The sequence below is a fragment of the Acipenser ruthenus genome, chromosome 21 (assembly GCF_902713425.1).
Source record: "Acipenser ruthenus chromosome 21, fAciRut3.2 maternal haplotype, whole genome shotgun sequence".
Classification (NCBI taxonomy): domain Eukaryota; kingdom Metazoa; phylum Chordata; class Actinopteri; order Acipenseriformes; family Acipenseridae; genus Acipenser; species Acipenser ruthenus.
This window is the reverse complement of record NC_081209.1, coordinates 28,080,617-28,093,846: the sequence shown is the minus strand read 5'-3', so window position 1 is coordinate 28,093,846 and position 13,230 is coordinate 28,080,617. Positions and strand designations below refer to the sequence as shown.

Here is a 13,230-nt window from a genome sequence, read left to right as displayed (position 1 = left end):
CTATCAAGGCCTAAGGTCTAAACCCTGTGCTCCCCTGGTACACAGCAGCCTGCCAGCCTGCCTGCCTGCCAGCCTGTATCAGTGTCGTACCAGGGGCTCCAGGGCTGAGAGAAAAACCCCAGACCAAAAGATCTCCTCACCATTGTAATGGGGTTACACCATCAACTCTCCACCTACCCCAAGCATAACACTGCTTTTTCAAGTATAGGGATATTTTTTATCAAGAAGCAATATGGTTTTCATTAAACATGCAGCTTTTTTTAATGCCATGTAATTGTACTAGTAGACAATTCTACAGAAATAAAGCAAGTTGCTAACAATGCAGGTTTCAAGGTCTCAGATGATCTGATCTTTAAATGCACACACACACACAAACATCTCAACATGTTATGCACTGGGTTATGTTACTAAAACCACCATCCCTAATTCTGATATTCACCAGTTGTTATTTTAGAGTCTGGTCTGGGTGAAGTTCTGTCTGCCCCAGTTTGAAATAGCAGCCTGGCTCCTGTGGGGAATGGACTTATATTAAGAACGTTAAGAAGTATACCGGATCCTCTCTGCTTTTTCCCTGCCTGGTTGTGTCAGACATGACCCAGATCTCAGCTTGCTTCTCCAACACAGGCAGGTTGAGAGTCTGTCTCTCGTCTTTGTACTTGTATAACACAAAAAAAAGAGAAGCAAAAAATGTGCATCTGCCTCAGCAAGTTTTCCGTTCAGAACTCGCTCTGCTTACAGAACTCCATCCTGTCTGTCTTCACAATTCCGTGTGATTTCGATTGGGATTTGTTTTGTTGTTGTTGCATTTAGTCTTTTGAAATGCTTTCCCCACCTCAGGCTGTAAGCTTGTTTCGTGATGCAGTCTTTGATATTACCCTCCTGCATATATTCAGGGAGCACTGCAGATTGCAATACTGAGATGTAACAATGCATTTTTGTTATTTGTTCAATTAGATAACTGGAGTAATAGAGATCCTTGCAAGTTATTTTCTATTCTGTCTCTGGATTAACTGCCATCTAACTGATACCATTTATTGGACTTCCAAAATGACAAGTCCTTGTATTGTGATCCTGCCTACAGTTTAAACCTCTGCATTCTTACTAAGGCTGCCAACTCCCTCACTGCAGATATTATACATATATTATGCTCTCATTCTGAGGCACACTGATGAATGGCTACAATACACCCCTCGAATTAAAAAATGACACATTTATAAACAAATCTCTAATTTGTGTGGGTATGTGCTTTAATACAGTCCTGCCCCCACCCCCAATCCCCAAACTACAGAAATCCAATTAATGATCTGCACCTCATTATAACGCACAGGCTACCCTTGGTTCCCAAGGCCAGTTAGGGGTGTATTTCTCTGTTAGGGGAATATCTTTTTTGACTCGTCCTCTATTTCGAGCTCCAGCACAGCACCTCGCTGTAAACATACACGACTCTTCATTCTCACAGGGTGGGGGGCTGCTTCTGCGTGCCTGGCCTGTGCAGCAGAAACACCGTTTAGATTTCCATTCAGGTGAAATCACACAGTCAAATGCACACACTTGTACAACACAAACTCGAACACATACATCAATATCAACACTCCAAAGTGCACGTGTGTTCTGTTCCCTTTCCAAGCGTACCCGACTAATACCTGTATTGTGGAGAATACCTAACTCCAAAATCTGAGAGGTTTCCTTTTTCTTTTCTTATTCTAAATGCACACAGTGATGCACCATGAATTGTGCACCCTTTATTACACACACACACACACACACACACACACACACACACACACACACACACACTAACACACACGCCAGCCAACGATAATGCCACACAGCCCATTTAGTTTTGAATTAAAAGAAATGCATTGAAACTCAACTGCACACTGAGCAGCGGGCAGTGGCATAAATTCATACAGCATACCACGGAATCACTGTTTATTTGAACTAAAGGAAATGCAGTTATCGTTTTATGTTGCCATGGCACCAACTGGACGATAATGGGCCTGTTTTTTATTTATTTTTTCCTTGTCTTCTTGTTGTCCCCCCCACAGTGCCTTGATGGAGGAAGGAAAAAAGGGTCGTTATTAAAAAAAAAAAAATTTTATATTTTTAAATGCCAACCTCCCTGCTCCCAATACTGCCCCTTCCCCCTAACCCCCCTCCGGAGACTCTAGTGCCATCTGTGCCCCCTGAGAATCAGAGCGAGAGAGAGAAACGCTCCCACTGATGCCAACTCGGAGAAAGCCGCTGCCGTCATCCGCCCTGCCAGATGCCATTTTGTGTGCCGGAGGACTCCTGTGTGTGTGGGTGTGCTGAGGAGGCCATCTTGTAAAGAAATCCTCACTGCTGCTCCTAAAATGGCTGTGTTGGCACGAGGTAAGGTTGCATCGTTGCCTTAATTCCGCAATGGGCTTTCTCTCCCGCTCCCTCTCTTTCTCTATATCAATCTATCAACCCCCCTCTCGCTTTCTCTCTTGTCTATTTTATCTTGCTAATTACTGGAGAGGGTGGGGGGGATGTGAAATAAATGAACTGGCACAGGCAGAAGTACAGAGCTGCCACCTCCCTTCTCTCTCTTTCTCTCTCTCTCCCCCCTCTTTTCCTCTTCTCTTCCCTTTGAGAGAGAGTTTTTAATTCAATTAACAGCTTTTTCTAATTCGTTATGTTTTCTCTTTCCCCTTTTTTATGATCGCTTAATTTTGTATGCGTGAACTACAATTTGCACTGAATGTTTTCTCAACCCCCCGAATGTCATCTCTTTTTCTCTCTCTCTCTCTCTCTCTCTCTCTCTCTCTCTCTCTCTCACGCACACACACACACACACATTCTACTTTATGCAAATCCCAGATGACACAAATCAAGTCATTACAGATTTTTTTTTTGCTGGTACACAATGAAATGTTGTCAGATGACGAAGCTTTGTTTTATTTTCCATACAAAATGAATGGAAAAATGAAATCCTGGATGCGCAAAATATATCTATATAGTTTGTTGTGAAAACAGCTGGAAGTCTCTGTAATTGAGATATTACTCAGCTAGTTATTTATAATTGTATTTACAAATAAGGGATACATATAATGAACAAAGAGCTTTCACACTTCATGTGCTATATTCCTACCTTGTCTCTCTCTATTTGTCTATATGTGTGTGTATGTGTATTTATATATATATATATATACACACACACACAAATTGAAATTAATTGAGTGTATTAAATAATGCAGTCCAAGCACATGTTTAAAATCTGATAGTTTGTTTCTTATGAATATGTTTTAAAACAATGACATTCATTACACACGTTTGCACACAGAAAATATCATTTATGGATTTCTCTTCTTAAATAATATGCTGTTGCTAGCTAGCCACAGATAAACATGTGCATGTTTAAAATAATATGTATATTTCCATAAACTGTCAAGCGTTATTAACATCCGTTCTTAATAAATTACTGCACCAATGATGGCAAATATCAAGATGAAAAAGCAGTTTTTGAAGAATAGGGATTTTTTAAAAATAAATCTATCCTCTGCAGGTATAATACTAGTCTTAGATATAATTTAATAAAATATTATATAGAAAGGTGCATAATGTACACCATCTCTTCAAACATATACATATGTGCTCTCTCTCTCTCTCTCTCTCTCTCTCTCTCTCTCTCTCTCTCTCTCTCTCTATATATATATATATATATATATATCATATACAAGAATTGTGATGTTAAAACATTTATTTTACAATTAATAAAATAAATGTTTTAACATCACAATTCTTCAAATGAAATACTTGGAAGCAAATTACAGGAAACAACTGTAATGCAGTTTAAGAGTCCATGTGAACTGATAGGGCTGTGTGAGTCGACTAGACCATGCCCAAGTCGTAGCTGTGGAATAAGCTCATATTGAAATACATGTTACATGGGTGCATGGCATTGTTATTTATTATTAAAATTCATTTTTTAGGGTTTGCCTAATGCTACTTTAAAATACCATACATGGTTTTAAATACACACACACATTATATGATATATATATATATATATATATATATATATCATGAAAAGTTTTTTTTTGCATGTACACAAAATGTTTAAATGATTAAAAAATAACTAATTTCAGGATGTTTCGGACAAAAGCTGTTCTTCAGCTGTGTAGAAAGAAAAGTAAACACTGTGCAGTACACTGTTATTTTTCAAAATATCTTTCGTGAACAAACTGACCTCTGCCTCCGGTACTTTGATTCCAGGGAGTGTCAATACTATATAAGTAATGTTCCCAAAACTGAATAATACAGAATTGAAAGGCCTTTGTTAACACAAGCGTCAAGAGATCAGTCTAACACACTAAAAATGTGTTCTCTTTCCAGCCCACAATGAAATCCACCCCGTCTCTTAAACCACACAACTGTCTTTATTTAGGTTTGTTTACATCGCTAATAGTAAGCGCACTCAAAATACTTCAGTTTCATTGTAATATGTATTTTTGACATAAAGAATCACATTAATATAGTCCTACAGACACAAATAAATAGATAAAAATACTGTCTGTATAAAGTACCCATTCATCTATTTATCTACCAGCCAGAAAGAATGCTGTTAATGTAATTAATAAAATGCATATTAACCGACCGGTTGTATTCATCATAAAAGATGACAAAACCCTTTTTTTGCTTTGCATGTTTGCCAAAACCCTCAACCCTAATTATGAATGTACTGGATTTAATTTGTGCCCAAAAAAACACGTCTGCATGGGTTCCACTTCAAAGATACGAAGACTGATGCGATTCCTTTGTCTGTCTATCTTCAGAGCTTTTGTAAAAAAAAAAAAAAAAAAGTACAAAAAAAATGAGAAAGGACAACATTAATATTTAATCTAATATGACATATTATAATAGACCGCCTCCCCCCCCCCCCCCCCAAAAAAAAATACTGTAAATGACATCAATGTACAAAAGCATGATATATGTACTTATATGTGGTTCACTTGGCACAATAACAGAACAGGTTTGTGGGCACATTCGTAGCTATTTCTGTATGCAGATTATACTATACTTGAAGACATTCATTAAATTAACAGCAGTTTATTAATTATATAGGTTATACATTTGGTTCCTGGATGCATTTTGAGTCCTAAAAAACAGAAATAACTGTTGCCTGTTAAATGCATTCTGACATATTTTAAACAGGCAGGTTTATTGCCATCTACTCTTAAACACGGCTTGGTCACTCCATGGTTTCAATCAGGTTTGCAGCAGTGCGGGTTATAAATGGCAGCCCCTTGCTATGTACATCCTCACAAATTAGACACTGTGAAAGGTATGTTGATTAAATGCAAAGTGTTTGCAGCCGTTTCTATAGAAACCAACCACGATGACAACTGGAGTAGGTGTGGAAAAAATATATGTGGACCACATTTTTAAAAAAAAATGATGCAGTGGAGATGATGGTTAATTGGTTGTCCAAATAGTTATTAGCAATTGTGTTTAATTAAAAGACAAACATTATTTAATGTTAATGTATAATAGATAGAGGCAAGTGCAGATAGATGGTTATGATGGATGTAGAATGAGAAAGGAAACTGAGAAAGCCCCTATGTTCGGTGCTGGTAAGCTTATAGAATGCAGTGGTTAATTATATTTGCATCACACAGAATTTAACAGCAGGGCTTCGCTGCAATAATTCTGATGCAATTTCGTTCTGGGAGGAATATTAACGTACCTTTATTTGGTTTACAGTCAGCCAATCATTCAAACACCCAACTAAGATCTTGCGAAACTCTGAAATGCTCGATTCTACACATGCTCTTTGTAAATATGCCAAATTAAAAACAAACGCATACTTACAGTAGGAAGAACCATATCAGCCTATTTAGATTTCGATGGCCCAATACAACATGAAGGAAACAGAATTCGATATTAAATACGGACTTCCCCTTTTAATGAACACGGAAACCTTGTTAAGTGATTTATTCAATACAGGAGAGTCATTTGCGCTGTTTGATTCTTGTTTTTCCCCCAAAAAATAGAATTTTAAAAAATGTATTAAAAAAAAAAAACAAAAAAAAAACAAAACAGCTGGTGCCGGTTCTCACAGAGAGTACAAGAGCATATACACTGGAGGCAATAAAGCTTAGTCTACTGCTGCTGTTAATGAAAAAGCCCAGACGAGCTGTTCTCATTAACATAATTGCATTGAAACGAGCAGAGAGGGCAGTGCCGACAGTTACAGACAGCAGCGGCTGCTCAGCGAGTTGGCATCAGGGAACCTTGTCTACTTCACCTCGCTCACACAACCCGACCTCTTCAATCTGTCTGTCTGTAAATGCCTAGTGTCGGTATACAGACGTGGGCCGTGGCATACACAAACACGCGTGGAATCTTAATTACTTCTGTTTTAAAATAAACAAGAAAGACCACACTTAAACAAACATGTTCAACGAAATAACAAGGGATCTATACAGCAAATGGCTACACAGACACCCAGGCGAACTAGTATTTCCACAATCTCAGTATTTCCCGTTCAACGCGTGGTTGTTCTTTTAACGTGTGAACAGTGCGAAAAAAACACAATGTTTTTATTGTTTATTACAGTATACCAACGCACAAGCGAGCAACAGAATAAATAAAACAGCAAAGAGCTCTTTATCTGGCGAATATCTTTAGAAATATGAACTTGAAAAGATACTGTAAAATTATTGGAGGAGTGGGAAAGGAAAACATCGACAAATGTAGACATGTGATGCATTGCAACAGCATTATAACTGCCTTTTGTAGTAAGGGAAGATTGGGGAGTCTGCCGTTTACAGCAGGCAGGAGAATAACAGAACTACTATAACTATGAACTTCAATGAATCGAAGGGCATGTAAATAAGACTGATGTAAGGAATCTTTGTCATGGTTAAGGTAAATCGCGTTTCTGCACCATTTATACCTGACTACCATGTATCTGCAGTTAATAATAATAATAATAATAATAATAATAATAATAATAATAATAATAATAATAATAAAATAATAATAATAATAATTGGCTAAATATTTTAGTATATACGGTATATTAAGAATTGCCTAAGCATTTAGGAGGTACGTAAAATCTATAGCCAGATAGCGAGTACATCTTGATGTTGTCCTACTACCCCTATTTCTGACATGGCCCAGAGCATTTATATTGGTTAATGTACCTTTAACTGGCTCAGCGGTGTCTTTAATTAGAACGCCTTGCTGTAGTTAAGGAGGTGGTTTCCGCGATGCTCGAGATCCAGGCGAGCAAATGAAAGAAAGGGAATGATGATGTCAGTCTGGATATGGACGGGATCTGCGCAGGCGCAGCTCCTAGAAACACATCTGACTAAAGCCTCGCTAAATTTCAACCGGTATTTTTTATCACATGAAGATAGAACAAAATATTTGAGTTATGATGTATGTATTACTAGTACTACTAATAATTATTATAATTGTAACGTTTAGTGTCAACCGTGAACAATGCATTTTAAAGAACAGTTGTTGTATATCTTTCTTTTAAAGTTAATATTTGATTATCATTAATTTCAGTCAACCAGATTTATAACTAACCAGTCTGCAACTCGCTGTGTTGAAGGTGTTGAGGCCTAATTAGATTTTTTTTTTTTTTTTGTCATTCAGATTGGTGTTAATTAAGTTTTACAGTCTAGGCGCTATGTGAAAAAAAAACTAACATTCAATTATTAATTCGGTTCTTATTTTGTTTGTTTATGGATTGCTAAACAAGCCACAAACAAATCGAGAAATGTATTTCCTTGGAAGGAATAAAGTATCATTATAAAATTGTGTAGGAAAGAAACCTACTGTTTAAACCCACAAATGAGCGAGTCAGTGGCAGATATTAATTATCTGGTAACGGCCCCCTAGGAGTCCCAATCTGGATTGTGTGAGGCCAGAGAGAGCGTGAAGACAAGCCAGGAATAGCACAGATCTCTTAAAAAGTGCTGTAGAGAAATTAGATTTACTGAAGCTCTGAAATGCATGATGAAGATATGCAGCTATCAATACCCTAACAGAAAGAAACATTGGACCCTGAATTTGAATTCCATCTTCGATACTGACCTGTTCTTTACGCAAGGCTACTGGCTTGGGGGGCGGGGGGTGTATACATGAAATGAGAGCCGCATACTGCTAATCCAGCATTCAGTGCCCTAGTAATTAAAAAAAAAAGGAAGAAAAAAAAAAATCGATAGGGACTTGCTGGCTGGTTAGAGCAGGAGACCGCTAAGTTCAGGTGACCATTAATAAAGATTTGACAGAAACTGATAAGCACTTAAATGTATTACAACACCACTACTGCTATGACGCCACTTCATACAGTAGTGAGTCTGACCGATCTACAGTGCGATGCAGGGCTACAAGGCGCTGTACTGTAAGCCTGCATCTGAGCACAGCACTGCGTCTGGATCGCCGAATGCTGAATAATTGATCCACACCCTGAAAGTAACAAGGGTGCACTGCAGGACTGCAGAGCGCCCAGGCTTGTCAGCTTTAAAACAACACCACTGCCAGGTATGAACTGTTGTAGCCTGCAAAACCAAATCAACGTCCGTCAAAAACGTGTTCTATTAGAATCCGGTAAATAGACTTCCACATACTCGACTGTGTGCTGTACTGGTGATGCAGTGAAAGCACATGACGCAGCTCTGACCACCCCCTTGATGGAACTGTTAGCCTCACAGCACACTGCCTTTCATTTTCAGGTTCTTCAGATTTATAATGGTAGGTGTAACCTTCCCATGCTTTCAGTATTATAAATATATAGGTTTTGGGGTCTTAATTCGATACTAATGCATTATTGACTCATTTACTTTAGGAATGTCAGTTTTAGGTCATTCTCTGCAGGTCAACTGTGTCTGATTGTACAATACAATGCATTGCTATGACAACGGGATGGAACAGTCTTGTACATAGTATAGGGGGTTTATGTTTACAGCTGATACCAGATCTGAGTAAATTCATTTGTGGTTTTTCAATGTCACTGAGACTAGGCTATTTTAACCACTGGGTATGGTTGCTTCTCATTCCATGTCCTCACACAGACACATTCTCACACACACACACAGATTCAAACACACTCTGGCCTTGAGTAAATGTTGTTTTTTGCCCCCGGCATTCAACAGCAACGAGAAACAGACTCAAAGAAAATAAGAAAGCAAAATGCAAGCTGCCACTTTGAGAGTGAAGCGTGCAGCTGTAGCCCCTGTGTTAGTAAACAGTTGATAGTGTTCACATTATTATTCAGCTCCCCATTCTCCCTCCCACAATGGCTGCATTGTGAGGGGGGCACTTGACAAGGGTCTGCAACCCCTTTCTCAGCATTGTCTGGGGTGCTGCTGCTGAAAGGAGGGGGGGGGGGGGGGGGGGTCTGGGTGGGAAAAAACGTCCCAGACCAGACATGGCCAGATGCCTAAATCAACGTCAAAACCCTGAAAGTGTCTTCGGGACAAGGGACCTCTTTGTTTTTCTGTGTGTGTGTGTACTGTATGTGTCCCTGTGTCCATGTCAATTAGTTTGCTGTCTTCTTCATGCATGTCTGAGGAGGTAGAGATTAATGTTAACATGCCTCTGAGTATTGGCTGGTAGATATATCTTTTTAACTTTTATTTACATTACGTACGTACAAGCCCATATGTATTTGCTTATTTGTTTCAGCATTCTTTGAAATGGGGAACAACATATAGACAACAGGACTATGCTGGTTTATTCTTGAAAACTTAGAAACTGGTAGCGTTCATCTGTACACCTGTCAGTTATAAGTTAATATGCACAGATGATTTTATAGCATAGAAGACAACAGTACATATTAAATAGTTAGCAAAAAAAAAAAAAGATTTTTAGACTTTAAACAATTTGTGACTCAGAATTTTGGTCAGTTGTTTTCCATGCACAGCAAAATTCGATATACTAGAATCTTCAGGACCTAGACATTTTGAATGGCTGAAAGAGACCTAATAATTTATCATACCTAACCACACTGTCTGTACAAGCACCGTCTCCAGTATAAGACCGCTGTGCATTCCGTATTTATTTTGTTTTTTAGTTTTTTTTTCAGTAAACAGCTTGGCCATGTATCCCTTAATCTGTCTGTCCCTTATCCAACAGCAATGCCTGGCACTCCATTTCCATCTCAGTTTTTCCTGCATTATCTCTGAATTACAGAAAGATGTCACTTAGATCGTAAACCTTCCACAGATATACACACCACCCCTTTGACGTTAAAGGACTCAGATCCTATGGAAACAGGTTATTTTCAAAGCCGTAGATTACTTACTTACTCTCATTAACAACAGTTATATGGCGGCATCTACGTAAATACTGCAAATGAGTCCTGAGTGGGACGGGCAGTCTTGGTAGTAATGATGGAATCAGCTTTGGGTAAGCCGGCTGGTACCTTTACAGGTCATTACTGGACCTGCCAAAACAGATGAGTTGACAGATACACACAGTCATAGTGTGAGTGTGAGAGAGTGTCACTTCCCTACAGGTTTGCGACACTCACTCACACTCGCACTGCGAATCAGATAAATAAAAGAGTGAACAACCCGGGCAGGCAAGTAGGTTGTGGAGCGCGTTTTTCATTCTGCTCTGGCACAACGGTGGGGCTGGCAATTAATTAAACTACCATTACAATATATTACCCCTTGAAAATAGGACAGCAAGAGAGAGAGAGAGAGAGAGAGAGAGAGAGACGGGGAGACATGGAGAAAGGGAGAGACGGGGAGACAGGGAGAGAGGGAGAGTTTAAACGGAAGGCAGACGACTGTATCATAACGAAACAAAAGAGAAAGTACAGGAATGGAGAGTGTGTGTGTGAGAGAGAGAGGGAGCGAGAGCGAAAGAGAGAGAGGCAGGTGACATTTACAAAGAGCAGACGCCATGTTTAAAATAGAAACGCCCTTGTTTTCACCACCGCGTTTTGCAGAGGAGGCAAAGTGATCGTTAATGTATTCATGTGCCTACAGTACAGAGCTGGGATGCTAATTTATTCATAGGGTATGTGTGTGTGTGTGTGTGCGCGTGTGTCTGTGTGGTGGGGGATTGAAAGGGGGTTTACTGTCTGGGTCTGTCTGCGTTGCCATGTGGCAGGCACTGTGTCCAGCATGGTAATAGCACAGTGGTGAACAGGAGTCTGGAATCTGGGTAGCTTTGCTATGTCTGGTAACACAAGTGCACTCACACAGATGTACACGCACACACGCTGATTCTGCCTCCACCTTCCTTGCTACCTTATGTATCACTGACAAGGCATTTTATCAGCAAAAAATGTGAAGAGATTCTGTGTAGGTTTGTAGAAAATCCTATACACACACATGCATACAGATACCGGGATTTCCACACAGGCAGGCAGATAGACAGACAGACAGACACACTGTTGTTGTGTAAGCTGACGTGGGCAAACCAGAGGCGAGGCAAGGGAAGGCTGAGACTGCAGGCAGGGAAAAACAAAGGAGCCGATTGGTCGGTAGCGCACATTGTCATTAAATAAGGCGTCAAACCTGGAAACTGGCACTCAGCTCCTCTTCCAACCAGCATCAGTGCAGTGCCTAAGGCCTTTGTTAGAATAGAGGGACCCATCATTTACATATGCTCCTGTCATTTTAGAAACAGAATATAAAGCTCTATCCAAGGTGCATCGTATCCAATTGGATTCAAACACCAGAAATGTGTATGAAAAAACAACTGCAATAAACAAATGTGGATATGATACATCTATCTATATATAGACAGACCATTTCCAGACATGGGTGTCTATGAAGAGAACGAAAGCACTGACACAGCTAGCATACTGTATTGTGGTACAAACTGCTGGTAGCCATCCATCTATATGACAGTATACTCTGTAAAGTTACTAGACCTACCTCAGGCTTGATCAATAAGAATATGGTACAAGTCACCCTCTTCTTTAACCTAGGAGTAAATGTGAGACCAGTGTTTATATATGTATATATATATATTATATCTAATTGCAAAAAGAAAGTGGCGCTTGCATAAAGCAGATACACAGAGTGCTGTGTTTCTGATTGCTGAATGCAGGGCAGAGGGTATAAACTGGGAGGTTCTGTCTGTTCCACTTTGGAATGCTGCTGTGGAAACCCCTTCACCTTTGAATGGAAGCTTGCCAAGTTAAAGCACCAAACAATAGGCTACAACATGAAGATATCTGCTTTGTAATTCACATTAACATCACGATCACATGGAACCGGTATTGATCTCTAAAAGGTGTTTTTTTTTTAAAAAAATACACAGACAAACTGTGCAATATATTACAAATGGCACTAGAATTCCATTTTGGGATTCTTTATAGAAAATCTCCCCCAGATCACCTCAGTGGCCTTATACAGCACCATACATAATGCACACCATGTAATCAATTGTTTTCTATATATTAGAATACATTTCATTTATCTGCAGTTATAGTACTTTGCATTAAACGTAAATGTACTGCATACATACATCGGTGTAGATAAACGGCTGTTGACTATCTTCAAGAAATGCAACTTTAATTAATTCAGGTGGCAAAACTCTTGCAGGCTGTTCATTTAGTTTGGGATTTGCGTGTGATTAAACAACAATTCGAATCTCGGTTTTGTGTTTGAGGGAATACATATTACTGTAAACGTGTTCTCCTCGGGTATTGCGAGTAAAAGCCGCATGTAATGACGTTGGATGCAGGCCAGGAGAATGATTAACACAACTTGGTTTTGTTTTTAAAATATGCATATAAGGGTAAATTGCATATTTCAAACAAAGAAGACTCCAGTAAGCTTTATAACTCCCAGTCCCATTAGGTCTATGCTCGAGTGAACCGCACTTTTTACCAGCAGCAGCAGAGTTGTGAGATAAATGAAGAACAGCTTTTCTTGGGTTTGTTTAAAAAAGATTGTATTTCTCTTGTTCAGACCCCCTCCCTTCCCCCATGTGAATACCTCAGCTGCGAATCTGTTCTTAATCTGGGGGATAAACGCGATTATGCTGAGAAGGGTTGTCCTCAGCTTTGTAACGACGACAGGGGAGCTTCCATTTCGCTTTTTGCCGGACGAGCGGGCCTGAAAAGCCGGGAATCGGAATTCCCGGTCACAGCCCTGGTTCTGGCTCAAGTGCCGGTGAGATCAGCTCTCCTGGGCGGCAGAGTGCGCTTTCCGTAACCGCCCCTCCCCCTACAGCATCTTTAAACGGAGCGCTTATTATCACAGTGTAGCTTCACAGTACATGTTA

General features: G+C 39.5%; 1 long non-coding RNA gene across 2 annotated transcripts in view; it reads left to right on the top strand.

Moving 5' to 3' along the window:
- The window catches only part of LOC117429556 (uncharacterized), a 38,236-nt gene that overhangs the window by 18,013 nt on the left and 6,993 nt on the right, over window positions 1-13,230 (top strand). For both annotated transcript variants that reach the window (XR_009308064.1, XR_009308065.1), the window contains exon 4: window positions 2,049-2,373. This is a non-coding gene — a long non-coding RNA (uncharacterized LOC117429556). The remainder of the gene's footprint in view (window positions 1-2,048; window positions 2,374-13,230) is intronic.